Source organism: Ornithodoros turicata, unplaced genomic scaffold, assembly GCF_037126465.1.
Source record: "Ornithodoros turicata isolate Travis unplaced genomic scaffold, ASM3712646v1 Chromosome44, whole genome shotgun sequence".
In the NCBI taxonomy this organism is placed as follows: Eukaryota; Metazoa; Arthropoda; class Arachnida; order Ixodida; family Argasidae; genus Ornithodoros; species Ornithodoros turicata.
The window spans coordinates 522,283-546,924 of NW_026999374.1; the positions used below are offsets into that span (position 1 = coordinate 522,283).

A 24,642-nucleotide genomic window follows, 5' to 3' on the forward strand; every position below is an offset into this window, starting at 1 on the left:
GATGATGCCGCATATTAGCGCACTCTCCGGGTAACATAACACTTGAGATTGGAGATAGATCAAAAGCCAGGGGAGACCATGAGGAAAACTTACACACGCTGACTTGACGTAACAATGAAACAAAATGTAATATGACGTTTCGGGTGCCTGTTCGGGCATCATCATCAGAATGAAACAAGAAACAGTTTGTCATTCGAGTTCTACTTATAGCTTAGTCATGACCTTGTAGCAGTCAGGTAGTGGCCCTGCCGTGGTCTTTGCATTGTGAAAGTCAAAAGAATGACGGGGTTGTAGCACGTGCTCGACAATTTCTGTGCGGTGATTCACTGCCGGTGGTTTTGATATCTGTTGCTGATGTTCTTTCAGTCTCGTGGCATTCTTTCTTCCAGTTTCTCCCACGTAGCAGGCACTGCATTGTACAACACCAGATTCTTCGATGTGGGGCGCAGGGTCTTTGGGGTGACATAAAATATTATACAGTGTTTTGATGGGTTTAAAGGCTGTGTGTATGCCAAGTGGGTTTAAAATTCTTCGCACAGCTTCTGATAGGCCCCCAACGTAAAGAATGCATACAATGTTTTCAGGAGTGGGGTTCTTCTCGTGATCATCAGACGTCCTAGAAATGGTACTTTTGACGAAGTCGACAGCGTAATGGTTCTTGGTGAGGATGTCACTTGATAGCCTACGTTCGGTTTCTCTTGCTTGGCGAGTGCTTCAAACTGCAGAATTTTAAAACCACTTGGCATACACAGAGCCTTTAAACCCACCAAAACACTGTATAATATTTTATGTCACCCCAAAGACCCAGTGCCCCATATGGAAGAATCTGGTGTTGTATACAGGTTGGAATGTGAACAATGCAGTGCCTGCTACGTGGGAGAATCTGGAAGAAAGAAAGTCACGAGACTGAAAGAACATCAGCAACACATACAGTGAACCCTCGTTAATATGACCCCCGATAATCTGACATACGCGCTTTACGACCATACTCCTGGGGAACAACGCTGTGAAACCTCTGCAAATTCCCCCGTTAATATGACAATCCCGCATTATGACCAAAGTTTTCGGGAACGACCATGGTCATAATAACGACGGTTCACTGTATCAAAACCACCGGCAGTGAATCACCGCACAGAACTTGTCGAGCATGTTCTAAAAACAAGTAATTCTCTTGACTTTCACAATGCAAAGACCGTGGCACGCGAGCATAGATGGGGTGTAAGAAAATCAGGGTGTCGAACCGAACCCGAACCGAAAACCGTACCCGAACCCGAACCGAAAACCGTACCCGAACCGTTATTTTTGCCGGAACCGAACCCGAACCGAAATTTTCAGAACACTGCTGAACCCGAACCGGAGCAGAACCATAAAAAATAATAGCGGTAACCGGTTCGCAACAAAACGGTTCGGACATAGAAGTCAGCACAAGAGTTCCTCTCTATCCCCGAACGAAGACACATCGGTATCATCATCACGCGCCTATATCATGGATTTCAGAAATTTTCACCTAGCAGTCAGACGACGACGTATAGTAAGTATACTTTCAGCATCTTTTTAACATGTTGAAGCGCAGTTGTCCTTGTGAGCGCCGCGGCTGGCACCCCACGCACGCGATGATGCGGCGTCTACTCTTCAGAGACGAGGTGCCACGCGGACGAATGCAACAGGAATGGAGTAGGCCAGTTATGTAGCTCTACACGACGAATATGTGATCAAATAAGCGCCCAAGATTTCTTTTTACACGAGAGCAGTAAAAATTAAACAAGTCAGAAACATGAGAAGTGGAGAAGGAGCGTACGCAGAACGGTGCCTGTTTGATTGGTCGTGGTTTGAAAAGTAAATGTGGTTCTGCTTATTGGTAGTGCAGTTGTGTCGTGATACATTGCCTTTGTGAGGTGGATTAACTAGTACACTGCTGTGAGCTTGGACAGAGTAAGGCTGGCAGGCTTATTTTCGACATGCTTCAGTACGGTTTCAGATCGATTCACGCTGCGAAGGCAGTGTGCCGGCAAGTACTGTCGTCTATCTTACGCTGTCCATCTTATTAGGCTTCCTTTAAGTTTATCTTGCTGGCACTGTGCGTGTGAAAAAGAGATTTTGGGAACAGAAAGTAGCGGGACAACACCACTTCATCAGCGTGGACTCTATTTGCAATAAGTGTTCATCCATTTCTTATTTCTCTCGCTAAAGAGCTACCTCACCGCTAAAGACGTCAATGCAGACAACAGCAGTAAGCTATTAGCCACGCATTTCCTGATAAAAGCAGTTTTATGGAACATATAAAACGGAAGCGTTGAACCGGTTCGCGAACCGGTTCGGGGCTGCGAACCGGTTCGGTTTTTGGCGTGGCCGAACCGGAACTGAACCGGAACGAAATCAAAACAACGCGAACCCGAACCGAACCCGTATTTTTTGCGGTTCGACACCCTGAAGAAAATTTTTGGAATCTTTGCACATTCACCGTAATGATAATGCATGTAACAGTCACAAAGGGCCACTACCTGATTTCTACAAGGTCATGACTAAGCTATAAGTAGAACTCGGATGGCGTACTGTTTCTCGTTTCATTCTGATGATCATGCCCGAACAGGCATCCGAAACGTCATATTACATTTTGTTTCATTGTTACGTCAAGCAAGTGTGTAAGTTTTCCTCATAAAACTTGAGAGCAGTGCATGGGTTACTTTGTCGATCCCTGGTCATAAGCGTGATGTTATCTGGTTATCCGAATCCGATCTGGTTATCTGTTATCCGAAGCAACTGTGAAAAGTGTTGTAATTAACAAATTTATTTGAGTCATTATACTGACACAATCGGCAAGTTGACGCATTTACATACATTGAGGGTACTGAGTTCATTGCGCAGTGCTTCCTGGCACACTGCAACAAAGTTCGACCTTCCAAAACACACATATCGACACAGCCTATTCCCAACAACGAACAACTGTCACATACTTGCGCACAATCTCTTAGTCATCATGGCCTAGCCTGCTGCACGTCAAACATTAAATGCTGCTGCTTCATTAATCCCATTTTCTTCTCACCGCTGACGACGTCGAACACGTTCATCGAGCCAGAATTCACGACAGCACTTCAGTTTGAAATCGGACTGGCTGTTCATGAACCGATGCTTGTGTCGAGAAACAGTACAACACGATCCAAGACACCATAATACACGAATGCATCCAGTGAATACAGGTGATATATACGAGGGTTCTCCAAAAGATTCGCAGTGCTTTTATTGCTGACCGGGATAGGGCAGCAGAAGAGTGCGGTGGGAGATGTGGCCCTGACCAACCAGCGTGCCACGTGGTGCCACCATGACCTACAAGATCATAACGACCACGTCATAATCGGCTACCCCTATGAGGAGCCCGTCCGCACGATCCCCTAGGGGCGCTGCTTATCGGCAAGCGAGATCTGCACCACGATTGGATGATGGAAATTTGAATTCTGAACGCGCAGAAGCGTATGTACGACTTCCGTAGCGGACGACAACAAAAGCTTCTATGAAAACTCGTAGAATGATGATGATGATCAACCTCAGAATGTAACTCCGTGGAATGTCCACCGCTTGTACAGAAATACTAAGGTAAGCTGAAGTATAAAGTATTGTAGAAGTTGAGGAAGCAATAACTGGTCTGCTGCATGGCGACGACAAGCACGAACAGCAAGCCTTAACGTGACGTGCATCCCGATCTACTCTGTCACCAGAGTTATTACCAATTTTCTGGTAACAGGCAGGACCCCGTCTGCAATTTCATCATGAAACATGAACAGAGAACAAACGTCATGTTTTTGTGTCAAACTTGAGAAACCTGCTATGAAAACGTTTGAGATGATTCGGCAGTCCTATGGCGATGAATCAGTGAGCCGGACAACATGTTTTGAGCGGCAAGCACGTCTTAGAAGTGACGATGATGAACGGTCAGGAAGACCACGAGCAGCACGGCGGAAAGTGTTGCATTTTCTTCATTCTCTTCGACATTCGTGGAATTGTGCACCAAGAATTTGTCCCTGCTGGCCACACTGTTAACTCTGAACTACTGTACTGCAAAATTTTGAGTTGCCTGGGGAAGGACTTATGCGAAAACGTCCAGAACTGTGCAGAACGAAATTGGGTGCTCCACCACGACAATGCTCCCTCACACACGTCATTGAAAACACGGGAGTTCCATGCACGTAACGGTATGATCGTTGCTCCCCTCCCTCTTATTCGCCGGACTTGGGCCCCCTGCGACGTCTTTCTGTTCCCTAAGCTGAAGTCGCCGCTGAAGTGCCGTCGATCTGACGACGTCCAGATGATCCAGGTGGAATAGCAGAAGGCGCTTCAGCGGCTGGAAGAACGAGACTTCCAGGAAATGTTCCGACAATGGCAGCGCCGCTAGGAGCCATGTGTAGGCACCCAAGGAGCCTACTTTGAAGGGAATAGGGCAGAAATTTGAATAAACGATCGGGTTGCATCTTTATAGGGCTAGTCTGGGAATTTTTTTCATCAACCCTCGTATCTTGGATAACCTGGGATTAATGCGAGCTTTGTTTTGGCTAAGGATTGGCCAGAAAGCTCAAAAAGTAGGTGGACCTACAGCAGGGCAGGTGCTAGGGGTGTGCGGGCCCGGCCTGAGGCAAAGACACATCGCGGGACCTGTTTCACACCAGCAGTAATGAAAAGATAAGAAATGATAAGACCTTCCCGGTGGAAGATTTTAGCAGTCCGGGAAATGGCAGCAGGAGAGAAGGGTGCGAAATCCTCGGTATAGCTTGCGGCGTTGGAGGATTTTTCTTAAAATCGTGACTTTTTCTCATCACATGAAGCAACAGCACATAACACATTCTTCTCTCATTTTTGATTTAGTCGAAGATCGCGCGTGCCATTAACTACATACTCGATATATATAAAAAAGTAACCTCTGGTTGAGGCCTTCGTGCGCGGGGTCTAAGGCGGTCGCCCTACTCGCCCCCCCCCCTTTATCTTTGGCCCTGAGCTCCAGGTATGTCGAGTCCCAATAATGGCCAGACTCCCGTTTTCATACACGGCATTTCGCCGCACGCAGCCGTATATTAAAGTGCCACTCCGGACTCTGAAAACAAAGTTTATATTATTTAGTCCATGAAAAGAAGGTGCCTCAAAGATTCTATACGCAAAATTTCAATCCCGTTTACGAACGCTGTGCATTTCTGACAGTTTTTGAATATCTGCTGAGTCTCCACAACTTTCGATGACGCAGCGAGCGAGCGACGTAATCATAAGCCCACAAACTGCAATGATGTCACGTTCTGGAGAGGGCACTCATCTCCTAGCAACAAGGCTGGGTTCTGGGGGAGAATCACGCCGGGGAGAACTCATGTGAGGATGATTGAAAGAGGGGAAAATAGGAGAGATGTCTTCTCTCTCCTTCGCGTTTCCTCTAAGGTTGGGGCAGTCCGACGGCATACGTGACGTGGGCTCTGCCACGTTCACAAAAAGTGAACCCTTCGGAAGACGCGGAGGGCAACAACGTTGCCAGATGAGAGCCGGGCGTGCCGTCGGAGTGTAATAGGACGTCACGGTTCTCAAAAATAAAAATTTTCTCTAGCTTTCGCTTCACGTAGAGCAAAATATTTTTGCGGGAATGTAAAGTGGGACGAGAAGAGTTCAGTAACTTATCTTTTTTATCATTCTAAAGACACAAGATTTACTCTGTAGTGGCACTTTAAAAGGGAGTCTGGCCATCGGGAGGAGTCCCAAACAAGAGGCTCGACCTGTCAATCAGTTTCGGGCCTCTGATTACCGTATTTTCACGCGTATTAGCCGCACCGCAGATAAGCCGCAGAACTCGTTTTTAGATACATTTTGAAAATGTTTTTGCAGATAAGCCGCACTCGCAGATAAGCCGCGGGTAATACGACGCGACTGCTTTGTGCGCTAAACCAGTGATACACAAACAAAATCAATAGAGACGCTCAACGCTCGTCGACGCCGTACTCCCTTCCAGCTGCCCTGTTCCCGTACTGGTCCGCGACGTCGACGACTTTTAGTTTGAAGCCGCTGTCGTAGCTGTGCCTCCGCGTTGGAGCCATGCCTCACCTCTAACTGCCGTGCCCGTGTCCACGAATGCTGCTGCTCTGGTCAAATGAGAACTGACGCTTAGCTGACCACGTTTTATCCCGATGTCAGGTGTATTGAACCCTTCCTGTGGGTCTGCCGGCAAAGGAGACCGTAGGGAAGGTCATAAACCCCGTGGTTCACATTCCGGTGTCGGCGTAATGCATAACAAAGGAGGTCAGTTCTAGTGTTCTACTAAGATCGGATTGTGCCCTTGTTGCGTGTTTTTCGTGGATTGACGAGTTAGTGGTGTTCCAGGAGACATTAATCACTGTCACCCCTTTTGTTAAAGCTGCGTGGGGGAATGTATTCGGAAGGTCAGTCCACTCGAATGTGGACCCGCCCCTGTTCGGTATTGTTCGTGCACTGGCAGGGCGGTCCTGCTCCGAAAAACATGAGGCACTGTCGGCCCTTTCATTTAATCCGGGCAAATATCCGGGCAATAATCCGGGAAAATACCAGGGAAAAATAGCCATCAGATAAGCCGCACCCGCGGATAAGCCGCAGAGCGTACGCGAAAAAAAAAATCGCGCATAAGCCGCGGCTAATACGCGTGAAAATACGGTAGTTAGTAATGTGTCTTTTATCCCTCTCGCACCCCCTCGAAGATTTTTAGCTTTTAAGTTCAGATGAACCAATAAATTATTGTGGTGCCTGAGAACTTACGTGTGTCGTCTCCTGTGTCCGTGTCTCTCGGTCTTCATGGATCTGTACCAGGTAGCCTGCACCCTTTCCCTTGTTTCATTACTGTACAAGCGTTGATGTAACTGCATTTGCTGTCGAGCGAATTAGTGTGCGCTGCTGCAGATGTCTCAGTGAGGGCAACTTGCCGCGTAAATGTGGCAACCTTCAATTCGGGGAGCAAATTCGGGGGAAGAATTGGGTTTGACTCTAAAGCTTCGGGCGCTGTCAATCGACAGGTGTCCTGTTTGCTTTCAAAACTGGTCAAAAGAGGTAGTGCGTGGTTGAAAAAAAATGGCACCAGAGTACAGGGCTCGTAAATGTTTCTCTGGCTCTTTGACTTATGGAGGAAGGGGACACCGAAAAACCATTGAGACACACTGGGAACTTTCCCGGGGCAAGTGTCGAGCTCGTGCATGGACTGGTTCACGGCTCTCAAAAGACCGTTTAGTAGAAGCACCAAACTATGAGTGACAGAGAGCTCCGAGTGTATGGGGTAGCGTCGCTACTTAAAAATTACCCACAATGTTGCCAGAAGAGCAGGTATGGTGGCCAAAGATGGGTGTTTACTGTGAAGTTGCGAAATGAAGTTGCATCAGCTCAGGTAGCAGCTTTTGAGCGGCACCTTCGAGACACCTAAGAAAGCCAGGAAATTCATCTGTTGGATAACTAAGGCCACCTCGATCAATTCCAGCCGTTTTGAACTTTGGGTTTGAATAGTACACAAGGGTGATTATTTACGGAGTCTGACGCGAACAGTGTGACAGCAAGTGCGGCGCCATCAATCTTTTCACAAAGTCACCAATCAGAGATGTGCCTGTACTGGCATGTCCTTTTAACGCGTGATTTACAAAATTTCAGGAGCAAGAGAAACCACTGCTTTGCTCCACGTGAACAACCAGCCAAGAGGCACTTGTGACCACAAACCTTCAGGATGTACTTCATCAAAGGCACAGTTGAAGGTCAGCACAATAACCGTTGAACCACAATTCGACAACACTCTACTAGCCACTACAAACGATTGATCCACTGTGCGTCTTCCAGGCCAGAGCAAGCCATGTGCACTTGCATACATGTCGAAAGACAGCCCGAGACACCACATGTATCCACAGTGTCACAATGAGTCTGAAATATGTCCAGCTATTCCATCAGATGTTCAGATGGCAGAGGAAGGTTTTTTACTTGACATCTATCCCCCTGCATCCTCACAGTCTGGCAGTGACGAGAGCCACGCGTCAAAGTATACTGAAGAGAAGTCATGCACCTCCGATCTTTGTCCTGCACAGCTACGCCAGAGCAGGAGCCTGTGGAATCACAGTCGAACACATACCGGCAAGAAGTCGCACAAGAGCGACCTCTGCAATTTAGGCAGATTGCGCACCCGCGACGTCGTAAGCGAGCACACAGTGACGAAAAGCCATACAAGTGCGACGCCTGCCCGGCAAAGTTCAGCCAGAGCGGCGGGAGTCTACAGCGTCACAAGCAGACAGACACGGGCGAGAAACCATACAGGTGCAATGTCTGCTCTACGGAGTTCAGCTGGAGTGGTCATCTGCAGGATCACAAGCGGGCACACGCAGGAGAGAAACCATATAAGTGTGATGTCTGCCCTGCAGAGTTCAGCCGGAGTGGTCACCTGCAGGATCACAAGCGGACACACACAGGTGAGAAGCCATACAAGTGCGACGTCTGCTCTGCAGAGTTCAGACGGAGTGGGCTCCTGCAGTGTCACAAGCGGATACACACAGGCGAGAAGCCATACAAGTGCGATGTCTGCCCTGCGGAGTTCAGCCGGAGTGGTCACCTGCAGAATCACAAGCACACACACACGGGTGAGAAACCATACAAGTGCGACGTCTGCCCTGCGGAGTTCAGCCGGAAAGAGCACGTACAGTGGCACAAGCGGACACACACAGGCGAGAAGCCATACAAGTGCGATCTCTGCCCTGCTCAGTTCAGTTATAGCGCGACCCTACAAGATCACAAGCGGATACACACGGGCGAGAAGCCATACAAGTGCGATGTCTGCCCTGCAGAGTTCAAACAGAGAGGGCACCTACAGGATCACAAGCGGACACACAGGTGAGAAGCCATACAAGTGTGACGTCTGCTCTGCGGAGTTCAGACGGAGTGGGCTCCTAAAGTGTCACAAGCGGATACACACAGGCGAGAAGCCATACAAGTGCGATATCTGCACTGCGGAGTTCAGCCAGAGCTCGACCCTACGGGATCACAAGCGGACACACACGGGCGAGAAGCCATACAAATGCGATGTCTGCCCTGCAGAGTTCAAACAGAGAGGGCACCTACAGGATCACAAGCGGACACACACGGGCGAGAAGCCATACAAGTGCTCTATCTGCCCTGCAGAGTTCAGCCGGAGTGGTCAGCTGCAGAATCACAAGCGCACACATACTGGTGAGAAACCGTACAAGAGTGACGTCTGCCCTGCGGAGTTCAGCCAGAGAGAGCACGTAAAGCGGACACACGCGGGCGAGAAGGCATACAAATGCGATCTCTGTCCTAGAGAGTTCAGCCGTAGCACGAGCCTGTTGCACCACAAGCGGACACACACAGACAAGAAGCCCCACAAGTGCGATCTCTGCCCTGAGGTTTTCAGCAGGAGCGGTCCGGTCACCTAAAGCGTCACAAGCAGACACACATGGGTGAGAAACAATGCAGGTGAAATATCTGCCCTGCGGAGTTCAGCTTAAGTGACAATCTACAGAATCACAGGCGGACACACACAGGCGAGAAAACCATACCAGTGCGACTTCTGTCCTGAAGGGTTCACTCAGAGACACGACCAACAGCAGCACTAACACACACAGGGTGGACGAGGAGCCATACAAGTGTGCGGCTTCATGCCCTGTGGTCCAGCCTAAGTGGGCACCTACAGGATCATGAGAGGACACAGCGGGCGGAAAGTCATACAAGTGCGATGTCTGACCTGCAGAGTTCAGCCGAAGTTGGAACCTACAGAATCATAAGCGGATGCCCACGGGATAGGCGCCATACAAGTGCGATCTCTACCCTGCCGAGTTCAACAACAGCACGAAGGTGCGGAATCACAAGAGGAGACACGAGGTCGTGAAGCCGCACCAGTGCGATATATGTCCTGGAAACTTAAATCAGAGCATAAGTCTGTCGTATCACAAGCGAAAACACACTTGCAAGAAACCCTACAGGTGCAAACTTTATCACTTAAAGTTCTGCCATGGGACAAACCTACAGCGCCATATGCGGGCGAGAAGCCACGCTCAAGTGCGATGTGCCGAGTTCAACCAGAACATGAATCTTCACGACCATAACTGAACACACATGGGCAAAAAGCCATACAAGTGCAGGTGCTGTCCTGCAGGGTTCACCCGCAGCACGATTTACGGTGTCATAAGCAGATTCATATGACCGAGGACCCCTGCATGTGGGATGTGTGCCCTGCAGAATTTGCCCACAGCACGGGCCTAGAGCATCACAAGTAGACACAGACAGGCGGGAAGTCATACAGAAGCATTTTCTGTGCTGCAGACTTGAGACAGAACACACACCTGAAGCATTACGAGTAGACGTACATGGGTGCGACAGCCCTACAGATGCAAACTCTGCCGTGCACGGTTCAGCCACAGGATGAACAGACACTAGCCAGAGAACAAAATAAGTGCTTGCAGAGCACGAGCTAGTTCAGCCAGAGGAGGAACCTGTGGCTTCACATGTAGCCACGAGACACTTGGTATTGAGGCTGTGCAAGTACAGCGGCCACATACTGCTACACATGAAAAAGTCTGTCCAAGTGTAAAATCTGTTATGTCACATGTGCTAAACTCAGATACCTGAAGAAGCACATGGTAACAGAGAGCAAAGAGTGTACAGATACTGTCTGTATCCTGTCGCATTTCATTTCTGTTGGATGTTTTCAAACTCGCACGCATGAACAGACTCAGAAACAGTTGGCCGGGACCTGGGTTGGGTGGTGATGCATGTGAAATGTTAGGAAACCCACTTCTGGGGGAGAGAAACAAACATGTTATAGACGTGCTCACACAGGCTCTGAAGCAACATGCTCTTATATTGTTCCTTTCTCCTTTTGTATTCCTCTTATCACAAATGCTTATCTTCATGGGTGACTAATGATTCGCCAGAGAGAGGTAAGGGAAACGCAAGTGCTTGTGCTGTCTTACATTCCTTGTTCTTGTTCCTTTGGCACTTGGTTTGTCAATCAGGGATAGTCACCAAGAAGCCCAAACCTCTACCATTGTGCTTATCTTCTTCTATCTATCTATTCTTCCGTCAATCTGAATTACGATATTGTGGGACTATTTCCATGCCTATGGGTATTACCTATGCTTTTCATTCAAAATGCGGATTTATGCAGTAAACGAGATACTGTGGGACTATCTATCTGGATCAGAATATTGTTGGTCTATTCCCATGTGTGCAGGTATTAGTCATGCTTTTCATTAAATATGTGGGTTTCTGCACTGTAATGGGATACTGTGGGACTGTCAATCTTGATTACGATACCCTGGGACTGTAAACATGTCTATGGGTATTCCTCGTGCTTTTCACTAAAAACGCGAATTTTTGCACTAATGGGATACTGTGGGACCGTGAATGTTAATTACGGTATTTTGGTACAGTTCCCGTCTCTACGGGCATCGCACATGCTTTTAGTTAATATCGCGGGTAATTAATAATGCGGGTTTCTGCACCATAATGGGATACTGTGGGATTGTCAATCTAGATTATAGTGGACTATTCCCATGTTTACGGATTTTACTCATAGTCTTCATTAAAAACGCGGGTTTCTGCACTGTAATGGGATACTGTGGGACTGCCAGTCTCGATAACGATATATTGTGTGGCTATTCCCACGTCTACGAGTTTTACCCAAGGTTTTCATTAAAAACGCGGGTTTCTGCACTGTAATGGGATACTGCAGGACTGGCTATCTGGACTACGATACTGCGTGACTATTTCCATGTCTACGGGTATTGCCCGTGCTTTCATTCAAAATGCGCGTTTCTGCACCATAATGGGATACTTTGGGACTGTCAACCTGGATAACGGTACTGTAGGACTATTCCCATGTTTACCCATTTTACCCATGGTTTTCATTAAAATCGCGGGTTTCGGCACTGTAATGGGATACTGTGTCTATGCCGCACTGCGAAACCGTGACGGGCGGTCACTTCAAGCTCTCCTTCATGTGTATAATATGTGTATAATGTGTCTTGGCAACAAGGATCTTTACCACCTACCTGGAAGGAGGCATTGGTTGTTCCCATCTTGAAACCAGGCAAGCCCCCAAATGCCCTATCCTCCTTTCGCCCTGTGAGCCTGACAAGCTGTATGGGGAAACTGATTGAGAGAATGGTTTTGCATCGCCTCGACTGGCCGAAAAACAACTTGCGTTCCCTCACGAAATGGCTGGATTTCGTCGCCACCGAAGCCCCATGGGTCCAGTTCTCGACCTATAGTCTCTACAGTCCAACATGCTCGTGCCCATCGACGGATCGTCCTATCGGTTTTCCTCGACATCAAGCGCGCATATGATACCGTCTCGCACATTTGTGTGCTGCACGCTTTGCGCTCGTTTGGGGTATCCGGTCGGCTCTTCATCTGGCTCCAAGACTTCCTTACGGACCGAACTGTCGCTGTCCGTACCTCCCAAGGCCAAAGCCCTCAGCATCCTGTTCCTCAAGGAGTCCCCCAAGAAAGTATTCTCAGCCCGACACTCTTTAATGTGGTGATGGCCGGCCTACAATCAGTAATTCCTCGCGAAGTGTCGTTTTCCGTGTATGCAGATGACGTCGCCCTTGGACAGTAGGAAAATCACGCCCAGCCATACAGCGCCGCCTGCAGCTCGCTTTAAATAATGTGCACACGTACCTCACGCACCTTGGGATGGACCTTTCACCCGAAAAGTGCGTCGAGCTCCCTTTCACGCGCAAAGCTATGACCAATTTCCCTCTTTGGTTTGGTGCCAAGAAGCTTGAGCCGGTCCGCTTCCACCACTTCCTTGGCGTGGTAATGAACTCGGGCTTGCGCTGGGCTCGCCACATTAAACACCTTGAAACTAAAGTGCAGCAATGGCTCCCCGCAATTCAACAACTTTCTGGCTCAGGATGGGGCTGTGATCAGCGTTCTCTGCTTGCAGTTCACTCGGCGTTGGTGAAGGCAACTCTGCCTTACAGCCTTCCCATCCTGCACAAGATATCAACAACATCATTAAACACCCTTCGGTCCCTGTTTCCTCGAAGACTTCGTCGCTGCCTCGGAGTTCCAAGAATTGCTGAAACACGGCAAGTCCTGGCTGAAGCTGGTGAACTACCAGTTGAGGTTCTACGTGAACGTGAAACGGCTCGGCACTTCCTACGTTTGCGGGCTCACATTCCCCGTCACGCACTCCTCAGGGAAATTCGATACCGCCCTGAAAGCGACTTCTATCGGGTAACGCAGAAGACACGCCAGCTTCATATCTAAGGACATTATTCCGCCGGAAGCCCCTTTGTCTCTGCCGGTACCGCAGACTTTCATAAGCCTTCCGAACCTTCTGGAAAGAAGATATCATGTTCCCCCTCAAGTCCTTCGAGCCCATTTTCATGCTCTGGTAGACGAGAAGTTTTCTACGCTCAAGGCAGCATACAGGGCGTTCAAAATTGAGCTTTCCTTAGCGCTTTATAAATAGGCAAACAAAATAAAACTGGTGCTATTTTTCTGTTCCTTGAGTAAGAAACAGGTGCTACATAACTAGCAGCACCTGTTTCTTACACAAGCAGCGTAAAGTTATGATCCGGTTTCCTGTCATCGCTGTGTTTGCGTAGCGCTCTTGAAAGCTTGTACACCCTGTATACAGATGGCGCATCCCGAAACAACAAGTCCGCCTCAGCATTCGTCATCCCATCCGAAGGCGTAGTGCAAATGCACATCCAACCTCCTCAACAGCTGCGGAGCTCTGTGCCGTCCTTTTCTTTCTACAGCACATCGCTGATTTTACCCCGCGGAAATGCGCAGTCTTCGCAGACTCCAAATCTGCACTTCAAGCTATTGAAAATTCCGGCATACGAGGCCCATCCGCACCCTTGGTCACAGATGTGTTAATGGCTTACCACACTGTCTACGCATCAGGCCACAGGCTAGTTCTCCAGTGGGTTCCATCCGACTGTGGTGTCATGGAATATGAGCAGGCCGACAGCGCCGCAGAAGCAGCACTCTCGTATCGGTAACGGACCAGTATTGTTCTGCTGAGAGGAGACCGTCGTTCCATTCTGCGACGCCTCGTGACACCCTTGGCTTCCCGCCAATGGACAACCGACATCCTCCCCCAATCCATATTGAGCAGAGTTGATCCAACGCTCGATTTCCGCATGCCACGAAACACCTCTCGTCAAGATGCTGCATTAATCCACCGAATGCGACTCGATGTGGCCTTTACATCTCAGTGGCGTTACCGCTTGAGACAAGTTGACTCTCCCACCTGCTGCCATTGTGGTGCTCTAGAGGATCTGGAGCACATTCTTCATTGCCCTCACCACCAACCGACCCCGAAATGCACTCTCCGAGTCTCTTCGTCAGCTGGACTCTCGCCCCTTCTCCCTTTCGAAATTGTTTGGTCCCTGGCCCAATCCAGCCCAGCAACGATCAGCGCTCAAAGCCCTTTTGACATTTCTGGACACCATCGGATTTCGATCGTCATTGTGAAGGGGCTCAGTATTTCATACCCCACATCCCCACCAGCAATGGAGTAGAGTATCGCCTCTGGTTATGAACCACCCCACTCTCCTTCTGAAAATAAAGTTGTTGTTGTTGAGAGAGAGAGAGAGGGTGAAAGGGGAGGGAGGGCATATGTGTGTGCGTGGGCCTATGTCGCGGTTGGTTTTGTGCCACTGACACGGCGACCTTCTGACGTGTTCACGTTCACACAACACAGTACACTTCGAAGCAGATCAAGATGTGAACCATTATTAATTGCCAATAGAGGAAACAATATACAAAAAGCAAGTGAATCATAATTGCAATTGCTGCCTTGAAATTACAAAACTTACATGTTACCGGTCTTTGTCTGATAATGCGTGCGTATCTTTGCATTGTAGTTGCAGAAGAAAATTATCAAAAAATACATTCTGAGACCAACATTTTGAGACTGTCAACAGTGAATTTAGCTTTTCTTCGAAAGTGCTTCAAGACAAAAAAAAAAAAAAAAACTTTCGGTCCATTTACGATTTTACCTGGAATCCCAGTTGAGTACTTGGGATACTTGATGTAAAATAATAAAAGCAAAGATATACGAGTGTCCCAGATAAATGCGAACATATTTTTTAGAAATATGTATGTCACTTTTTCCGTGATGAAATCAATTGGGATAAAGCATATGCTGAAGGGCACTCCTTAGGAGAGCATTAGCAAACTCCTAAAGCAATTTCTTAATTAACTTACAATAATTAACTTGTTCATTGCAAAAGCTACGAAGTTGTCCCAATGAGAACATGTGGCCCTTCGGTCATCTGATGCCGCAGCCGCTTTTAGAATAAAAATCCTTTCGATAGATCGTCCGCAAAAAAACCGTGAAAGAACACAATTTTTTCTTTATTTTGCTCCTTGCGCATCTTCAGAGACGGTCTTTCCTTCATCCCCAATGCGAATGGGCGAAAGAGCACACCATCGGCTATTGCGTCGCGGGAAAAGGTTAAAAGAAAACAGAAAATGCAACACAAGATAAAGGCAGTTCCGATACCCGGCAGCACCCTCTCACATTGGGGGCGAAGGAAAGACGCGTCTCCGAAAATGCGCAATCAACAAAATAAAGAAGAAAAATGTGTTCATGAATTTTTTGCGGACGATCTATCGAACGGAATTTTGTTCTGAGAACGGCTACGGTATCAGGTGACCGAAGGGACCAGATGTTCTCAATGGGACAATTCCGTAGGTTTTATAATTAAAAAGGTAATTATTGAGAGTTAATTAAGACATTGACTTAGGAGTTTGCTAATGCCCTCCTAAGGAAGGCCCTGCTTCACATTCGATATTGCAACTGATTTCATCGCTCGAAAAGCGATATATATATATATTTAAAAAATATGTTCGCATTTAGCTGTGACGCTTGTATATACTTTTTTTTTACTTTACATCAAGTATTCCAAATACTCAACTGGGGCTCCGGATAAAATCGTAATGTACCAAAAGCAAGTTTTGTGTCTTGAAGCACTCTTGAAAAAGAAACTAAATCCACTGTTTACACTCTCCAAATGTTGGCAAGAATTTATTTTTTAAATGTTCTTCTGCAACTCGAATGCAAAGATACACACGCATTATCAAACAGAGACCGATAGCGCGATAAGTTTTGCAATATCAAGGTCGCAATCGCAAGTACGATTCAACTACTTCCTCTATTGGCAATTATTAATCGCATTTAGCTGGGACATCCTGTATGTACCCCCCATGACTGAGATGATTCCACGGTTTAAACTCAACACGAAGGACGTAAGATAAACGCGAAACAGATATAGCGATAGACTGTGTTAGCGCTTAGATTAAATGGACACACACACAGATACATCGAATCCCCTTCACCTTTATTGGTCGTTCAGAAACACAGTGGTTACAGTGTTTTTGCATCCGGAAACAGACTTCTGGTGTACATGTGGAGTCAGTTTATTCAGGGATCCGAACTTGATTGACGACTTTGGCGTCCATTACCCTGCCAGAGAAGGCACATGCTGAAGACGTAATATCCGATGACTGTTCCACATATATTACAGAGTGGCAACGTCGTATCGTGTTTGAAAGCAGTAGCAACTTGTCTCTTACACGTAACGTGACTGCTACAACAAAGAGTTTCGCTCGACGATGTCCCTTGTTCTATGTCCGAGTTTTTGCAGATGAAAGTCTCTCCTGGGCGCATTCTTCTGTTTTGCCAACCGTTCGACGACATGTTCCGCGAGGACATCTTTGTCAACATTCCAAGTCAAATTGAGGAGGGTGGTATCGACGTTTTACTTACGGGAGCCGTTATAATGTCTTCTGAAGAGGTGACGAAACAAGAGGAGTATCTTCTGTGTCACTTCTTGGTCTCTGGTTCAACTGGAATTCTTGCAGATGAAATTCTCCTGGATACGTTCTTTGGCCTCAACTTCCGTTCCACTGGCATGTTCTGCGTCGACGTCATTTCCGCGTTCACTGCGAAGCGTCTATCATAATCATATTTTCATGCACCATCATGTCTTCTGAAGAACTGAATGAATAGATAGCGCTCATTTTCAGCGCTTCATAGCGCTCAGTTCATGAGCCTCCACAACGTAGATGACAACTTCGAAGGCTTTGACGAGGACGGTTCCATGACATGTGCTGTGTCGACATCATTTCCGCGTTTATTGCGAAGTGTTCGAAAGAAGTGACAGGGCGCTGACAAGCTGGTGCATGATCAGAGAGGCGGAACCCGAGACGAGGAGGGATGAAAGACGACACAACAAAAATTCTCGAACACAGCAAAGAATTTTAATTTTCAAGCTCTATATATTCAAAAACCTCCGTAGAGGAGGAAGGGGAAGAAGGGAAGGCTTGCTTAGGGGAAGCCGGTTTTCCCCGAAACCCAAGTATTGTGCAAAGAAAAGAACACTTGGCGTAGGTTGCTCAGGGACACTTGTGAGATTAGTACACGTGGCAACCGCGTAAGCAAGCCTTCCCTTCTTCCCCTTCCTCCTCTCCGGAGGTTTTTGAATATATAGAGCTTGAAAATTAAAACTCTTTGCTGTGTTCGAGAATATTTGTTGTGTCGTCTTTCATCCCTCCTCGTCTCGGGTTCCGCCTCTCTCATTGCGAAGTGTCTATCATAATCTTATTTCCATGCACCGCCATGTCTTCTGAAGAACTGACAGGGTAGATTGCGTTCCTTTGGCCTCACTCTTTGCGTCTGGATCTCCAACGACTGTATCGACGAGAAGAGTATTCCATGAGCCTTCACAATGTAGATGACAACTTCGAAGACTTCGACGAGGACGATTTTCAATTTTCTCTGGCCCACGACCCAATCCGCCTGCGCAGAGTCTTCTTTTATAATATCTGCGCAGGCGGTAAAGACGTTCCATTTTTTGCTCCAACGTGGATGGCGAAGATGCAACTTTTTATGCCATACCACGCGGAGCTGTGTAGATGACCTCGGATTCCAGTGTTGCAATATATTGAAAGACAATATATGCTGCTGGCCACGTATACGTATACAGTTGAGTTTCATCAAGCGTAGATGTACACATATTTTACTCCATTGGGAGTAGCTAGGTAGATGATGACATTTTTGCGTTTGGTTTCGGCATTCAGAGCCTCGTTGGCCGGGTTCGCCGTGGTGCTTCAAACCCGTTACCAGCTCCCACCACCGGGAGGTGAGGTTGAATGCCGCAGTTGTTGGGAGCCAATGAATCCGAGGTCGTGATGGGGGTCCGGGGACAGGCAGAAGGTCAAAGTCAGAAAGGGAAATACCGAAGGACTCACAGAGCGTGGAGATGTTTAAGAAGGATCTCTATGAGGTCCTTCGGCATGTGTTCGCGGAGGTGTGAACAATGCCGATGATGGTGCGGATGAGACGGATGGAATCTGCGGCAGTGAGGCGCCGGTGGTAGCGTTGGATGATGAATCTCACGCAGCCAAGGCCTTCGTCCCGCAGGCACAGGTTGTCCTGCAGGACATCGCAGATGAGATTAACGGCCCCCGTCAAATAGCCGGGGACCCGGTGACAAATGCGCAGTTCCTTCCGGAGGATGTCGAATGCCCCCGGAAGGCGTGATACGAGGTGTCGATAATGCAGTACCATTATTATGGGCACTGCATCGGGTGATGGTAGGCGCCCGAGGATGACGGCAACGAAATAGGTAAGTAGACTCATCGTCGAGCAATGCTCGGCTCGGCACTACCTCCGTTTGCGTGCTCACATTCCCCGCCACCCGCTACTCAGGAAAATTCGATACCGCCCTGGAAGCGACTTCTGTCGAGTAGCGCAGAGGACACGCCAGGCTCTCACTGGCTTCATAACTAAGGACACTATACCGCCGGAAGCCCCCTGGTCTCTACCGGTCCCGCCCACTTTTGTACGCCTCCCAAACCTTCTGCAAAGAAGAGATCAGGTCCCCGCTCAAGTCCTCCGAGCCCACTTTCATGCTCTGGTAGACGAGAAGTTTTCTACGTTTACGGCAGCATATACTGATGGCGCATCCCGAAACAACAAGTCCCCCTCAGCCTTCGTCATTCCATCCGAAGGCGTCGTGCACGGAAGACGCCTTTCACATCCAACCTCCTCCACAGCTGCGGAACTCTATGCCATCCTTTTCTTTCTAAACACATCGCTGATTTTCCACCCCGGGAATGGGCAGTCTTTACAGACTCCAAATCTGCACTTCAAGCAATTGAAAATTCCGGCATACGAGGCCCATCCGCACCCCTAGTCACAGACGTGTTAATGACTTACCACACTATCTACGCCGCAGGCCACAGGCTAGTTCTCCAGTGGGTTCTAGCCCATTGTGGTGTCGTGGGGAACGAGCAGGCCGACAGCGCCGCAGAAGCAGCACTCTCGTATCGGAAACGGACCCGTATTGTTCTGCTCAGAGGAGACTGCCGTTCAATTCTGCGACGTCTAGTGACACCCCTGGCTTCCCGCCAACGGACAACCGCCATTCTTCCCCCCTCTATGTTGAACAAAGTTGATCCCACGCTCGCTTTCCGCATGCCACGAAACACATCTCGTCAGGATGCTGCATTAATCCACCGAATGCGCCTCGATGTGGCCTTTACAGCTCAGTGGCGTTACCGCTTGAGACAAATTGATTCTCCCACCTGCTGCCACTGTGGTGCTCTTGAGGATCTGGAGCACATTCTTCTTCATTGCCCTCACTACGAACCTTCCCGAACCACACTCTCAGAGTCTCTTCGTCAGCTGGACTCTCGCCCTCTCTCCCTACCGAAATTGCTTGGTCCCTGGCCCAATCCAGCCCAGCAACGCTCTGCGCTCAAAGCTCTTCTGACATTTATGGACACCATCGGACTTCGATCGTTATTGTGAAGGGGCTCGTTATTTTATTCCCCCCATTCCACCCAGCAATGGGGTAGAGTATCGCCTGTTGCGATGAAACTCCCCACTCTCCAAGGCCGAAATAAAGTTGTTGTTGTTTTCGTCGAGCAAGTGCGTCAGCGAGACAAGTTGAAGGGGTAAACTGATCCTCATCGTCTATGCTGTATATACCCTCCTCATCGTACATGCTGGAACGGTAGTTCGTAACTTCACCATTTTGGGTGGGTAACAGTCCAACTGAATTATGAGAACGTAATTACGAGGAAAATGTGTTATTTCTTGATTCAGATGGTGGGTTATGGGAGGAAGTTGTATCTAAATATGGGCAATGTCTGGGTAACTGTACTTGATTATGCATTGAATAGATGTACTATAGCATTGTCAATGATTAGAAAAAAAATAGCATTCCTTTCGGCTCGACGGTGATAATTAAGTATAATTATCGCTCATTAGCGGCAACAATCATTACCGTTTGCAAAACTGTGTTCACTCTGCAGCTCTCTACGCTACGAATTTCAAGTAAGATGAACTGATCAAGTCATTAATAACCAATATAGACTAAGCTAAATAAACACGCACAGAGCATGGTTAGAAGAGCGTGAAAAGGCAAGGCTTGCACAGCAGACGACACCATAGGTCCTGTCGTCTAGGAATGTCATTGGCACTTCCGTGGGACTGCCTGGGTCCCTCAGCGAGACGGACATAGCTCCTGTTCGTCGATTTTAGGGACGATGCAATGTTGCTTTTGTCATGCTACGCAATGTGCAAAGCAAAAAGAGAGAAGTAATATCAGTGGTTGATATATTAAGCGGGATAATGCTTTATTGTTACACGGACTCCCTGTTGGAGTTATCACGGAAATATTGGCGCAATATGGGCAAAATGGGATTGCCAGTATGGGCAGCCAATGTTGGTCCAGTATGGAGCCTGGTTGCACTCCCTATATTGGTGCCATATCGGCAGCCCATACTGGACTAACACTGGTAATTTGGCAGTCCATATGGGTCCAATATTGGACCAATATTCGCGTTCTACTTGGGCAGTGCTGGTATGGTGACGCCTGGGACTTGAAAAACATGTTCCAAGTACACCCAAAAAGCTTGAGGAACCTTTTACCTCTTTATATGTAAATCACTGGGTTTCCACTGGGCTTTCAGCGATGAATCGTCACCCTGAGGAGGGGAAATCACGTATCACGTGACCTTCTGACGCGAACCACTCAAACGTTGCCGCCTTATGCACTGCTGAAGAGGCCCACGAACGCCAAAAAACGCTGCCTATTGCTGGTGTGGCAACGTTTGGGACTTGAAAAAACATGTTGTATGTGCAGCCCAAGAGCTTCGACTACCTTTCCCTCTATGAATGCAGTTCACTGGCTTTGCGCTGGGATTTCAGTGGTGACACTCTCCTCACCCTAACGGGAAGACATCACGTTCCACTTTACCTTCTGACGACACCCTCTTAAAAGTTGTCCACCAGTACACGACTGAAGAGGCCCAGGAAGGCCGAAACAGATGTCCAATACGGCTGTGGCTGCGTGTTGGACTTGAAAGCAATACGGCACATGCAGCCGAAGAGCTTCGACTGCCTTTTCGTTCTCTCTATATATTACACTGGCTTTTCACTGGGCTTTTAGTGGTGAATCTCACGCTCTGACGGGAGGATACCACGTTCCACTTCACGTTCTGACGACACCCACTGAAATGCTGTCCACCAGCGCACTACTGAAGAGGCACAAGGAGGCCAAAACAGCTGTGCAGTGCTGGTGTGGAGACGTTTGTGACCTGTAAGCACATGTCGTACTTGCAGTCACTGAGTTTCGACTACCTTTTTCCTCCTGTATATGTGCTTCACTGGCTTTCCACTGGGCTTTCGGTGGTGAGTTTTTCACTCCTACGGGTGGACTTGACGTTTCACGTGGCCTTCTTGCGATACCTACTCAAGCGCTGCTCGCCTATGCAATGCTGATGAGGCCCAATGAGAGCGAAACAGCTGTGCAGTGGTAGTGTGGCAAAGTCTGGGACTTGTAAGCAATGTTGTACATGCTCCTGAACTACTTTTTCCTCCTGTATATGTATTTCACTGGCTTTGCTGCATGTTTGAAGTCGTACGTGTGCAACACGTGGCATCCCCTTGAGCTAACACGTTCTCCACGTCGGTTCTGAGTGCTCCAAAAGTAGACACTTGTATTCATAAGTCCAATGCTTCCGCTGCTATCCACATAGTGTCCCTGTTGCATGTCCTAAGTCCTACGTGTGCAACACTTGGCAGTTCTCTTGAGCTAACACGTTCTCCACGTCGGTTCCGAGTGCTCCAAAAGTAGACACCTGTATTCATCAGTACAGTTCTTCCGCCATGATCCACCGGCTGTGTCCTTCCTACATCTTCTGGGTACTAAGTGTGCAACACTTGGCATCTCCTTGAGTTAACACGTTCTCCAAGTCGATTCTGAGTGCTCCACAACTAGAAACTTCCATTCATCAGTACAGTTCTTCCGCCATGATCCACACTGGCCGTGTCCTTGCTACATCTTCTATGTGCTACGTGTCCAGCACTTACATCCCCTTGAGCTAACACGTTCACCAACTCGATGCCTAGACTACTCGAAAAAGTAGACACTTCCATTAATGAGTACAGTTCTTCCGCCATGATCCAGACCGGCCGTGTCCTTGCTACATCTTCTAGGTACTACGTGTGCAACACTTGGCATCTTCTTTACCTAACAGGTTCTCCAAGTCGATTCTGAGTGCTCCGAAAGTAGACAGTTGCATTCATCAGTACAGTTCTTCCGCCATGATCCACCGGCTGTGTCCTTCCTACATCTTCTGGGTACTAAGTGTGCAACACTTGGCATCTCCTTGAGTTAACACGTTCTCCAAGTCGATTCTGAGTGCTCCACAACTAGAAACTTCCATTCATCAGTACAGTTCTTCCGCCATGATCCACACTGGCCGTGTCCTTGCTACATCTTCTATGTGCTACGTGTCCAGCACTTACATCCCCTTGAGCTAACACGTTCACCAACTCGATGCCTAGACTACTCGAAAAAGTAGACACTTCCATTAATGAGTACAGTTCTTCCGCCATGATCCAGACCGGCCGTGTCCTTGCTACATCTTCTAGGTACTACGTGTGCAACACTTGGCATCTTCTTGACCTAACACGTTCTCCAAGTCGAATCTGAGTGCTTCAAAAGTAGACAGTTGCATTCATCAGTTCAATGCTTCCGCTGGGATCCACAGTGTCCTTGCTAGATGTTCTAAGTCCTACGTGTGCAACACGTAGCATCCCCTTGAGCTAACACGTTCTCCAACTCGATTCCTAGAGTACTCGAAAAAGTAGACACTTGTATTCATCAGTCCAATTCTTCTGCTAGTATCCATACTGTGTCCTTACTCCATACTCTCCAAGGCCGAAAATAAAGTTGTTGTTGTTGTTTGGATGTTCTAGGTGCTACGTGCACAACACAGTCCCCTTGGGCTAACATGTTCTGCACGTCCGTCCTGAATCCTCCAAAAGTAGACACTTCCATTATCAGTCCAATAGACTGTGAACGAAAGAAAGGCTCCTGCATCAGGGTGGCATATCTTTTTGTGATCGAGCGAACGACTGAGCGCGTGATTGACAGTGATATCAGTGATGTCGATGAGTGAAGTGTTGGCCACACGGCTTCCTTCTCTTTATATCCACAACACACTCCCGGCGACAGAAATGGTGAAACAATTTGATGAAGGCTTGCGAATTCAGACAGAAGGTAATGATCTCGATGGTCATTTGGTGATGAATTCATGAGGCAGTCATCCGCGTCGATGTTTCATGACTGGCGACAGTAAATAATGCCGGAAGTTCTGAAATTTTGGCCTGGTTGGATAGATATGTTTATGTCACCATCCGGATCCGTAAGCAGGACGTCGCAAGAGGTATCGGTCTCTTCTGGGTCAATGGATTAAGGAGGACGAACAATGTGGCTGACCTCTTCAGGAATTACGACAGCACGGATGGTTCCAGGTTGTTGTTGTCCAGGTCATTCCATCCAATAGATAGCAGGTGCGCCAGGATCGTGAGGTGTCCTTTTCTTCCAATCCGACGGGGTTCTCGGGTTTCGGCACCAAAATGAGAACGAAAGAGAGGCTCCTGCATCAGGGTGGCATATCTTCGAGTGATCGAGCGAACGACTGAGCGCGTAATTGAGGGTGATATCAGTGATGTCGATGAGGACGGTTGGCAGATGCCTTCCTCCTCTTTATTTCCACCACAAAACCTATGCCAGAGAAATGCCGTCATGACGTTGGTAGACAGAATGAAACCGAAACAATGCGGAAGGGGAGGGCTGGGTTCCACGAGCGGGCACTTGTTCACTGCCTCCCATTGGAAGAAAAGTAGGAACGAAAGACGCGTCAAATCTATCAATCGTATCTATCTATTCTGCAAGGATCCACGCCGTGTCCTTATTGCTGCATGTACTAGGTGCATCGAGCGCAACTCTAGACAGTCCCCTTAAGCTAACAGGTTCTTCTCGTGGGTTCGGAGAGGTCCAAAAGTAGACATTTCCATTCATCAGTCAAATTCTTCCGCTAGGATCCACACCGTGTTCTTAGTGCATGCTCTATATGAACACTTGACAATCCCCTCGAGCTAACACGTTCCCCACGTCGGGTCTGAGTGCTCCAAAAGTAGACACATCCATTAATGAGCCCAGTTCTTCTGCTAGGATCTACACTGCGTCCTTGCAGCATGTTCTATGTACTATGTGTGCAACACTTCGCATCCGCTTGAGCTAATATGTCCTCTAAGTCGGTTGTGAGTGCCCCAAAAGTAGA

At 48.1% G+C, this 24,642-nt stretch overlaps 2 protein-coding genes across 3 annotated transcripts in view; both read left to right on the plus strand.

Moving 5' to 3' along the window:
- LOC135374138 (uncharacterized) overlaps nucleotides 1–24,642 on the plus strand; it is a 181,980-nt gene that overhangs the window by 56,777 nt on the left and 100,561 nt on the right. The gene's annotated exons all lie outside the window — the stretch shown is intronic.
- The window catches only part of LOC135374141 (zinc finger protein 845-like), a 257,280-nt gene that overhangs the window by 30,618 nt on the left and 202,020 nt on the right, over nucleotides 1–24,642 (plus strand). The window lies entirely within an intron of this gene.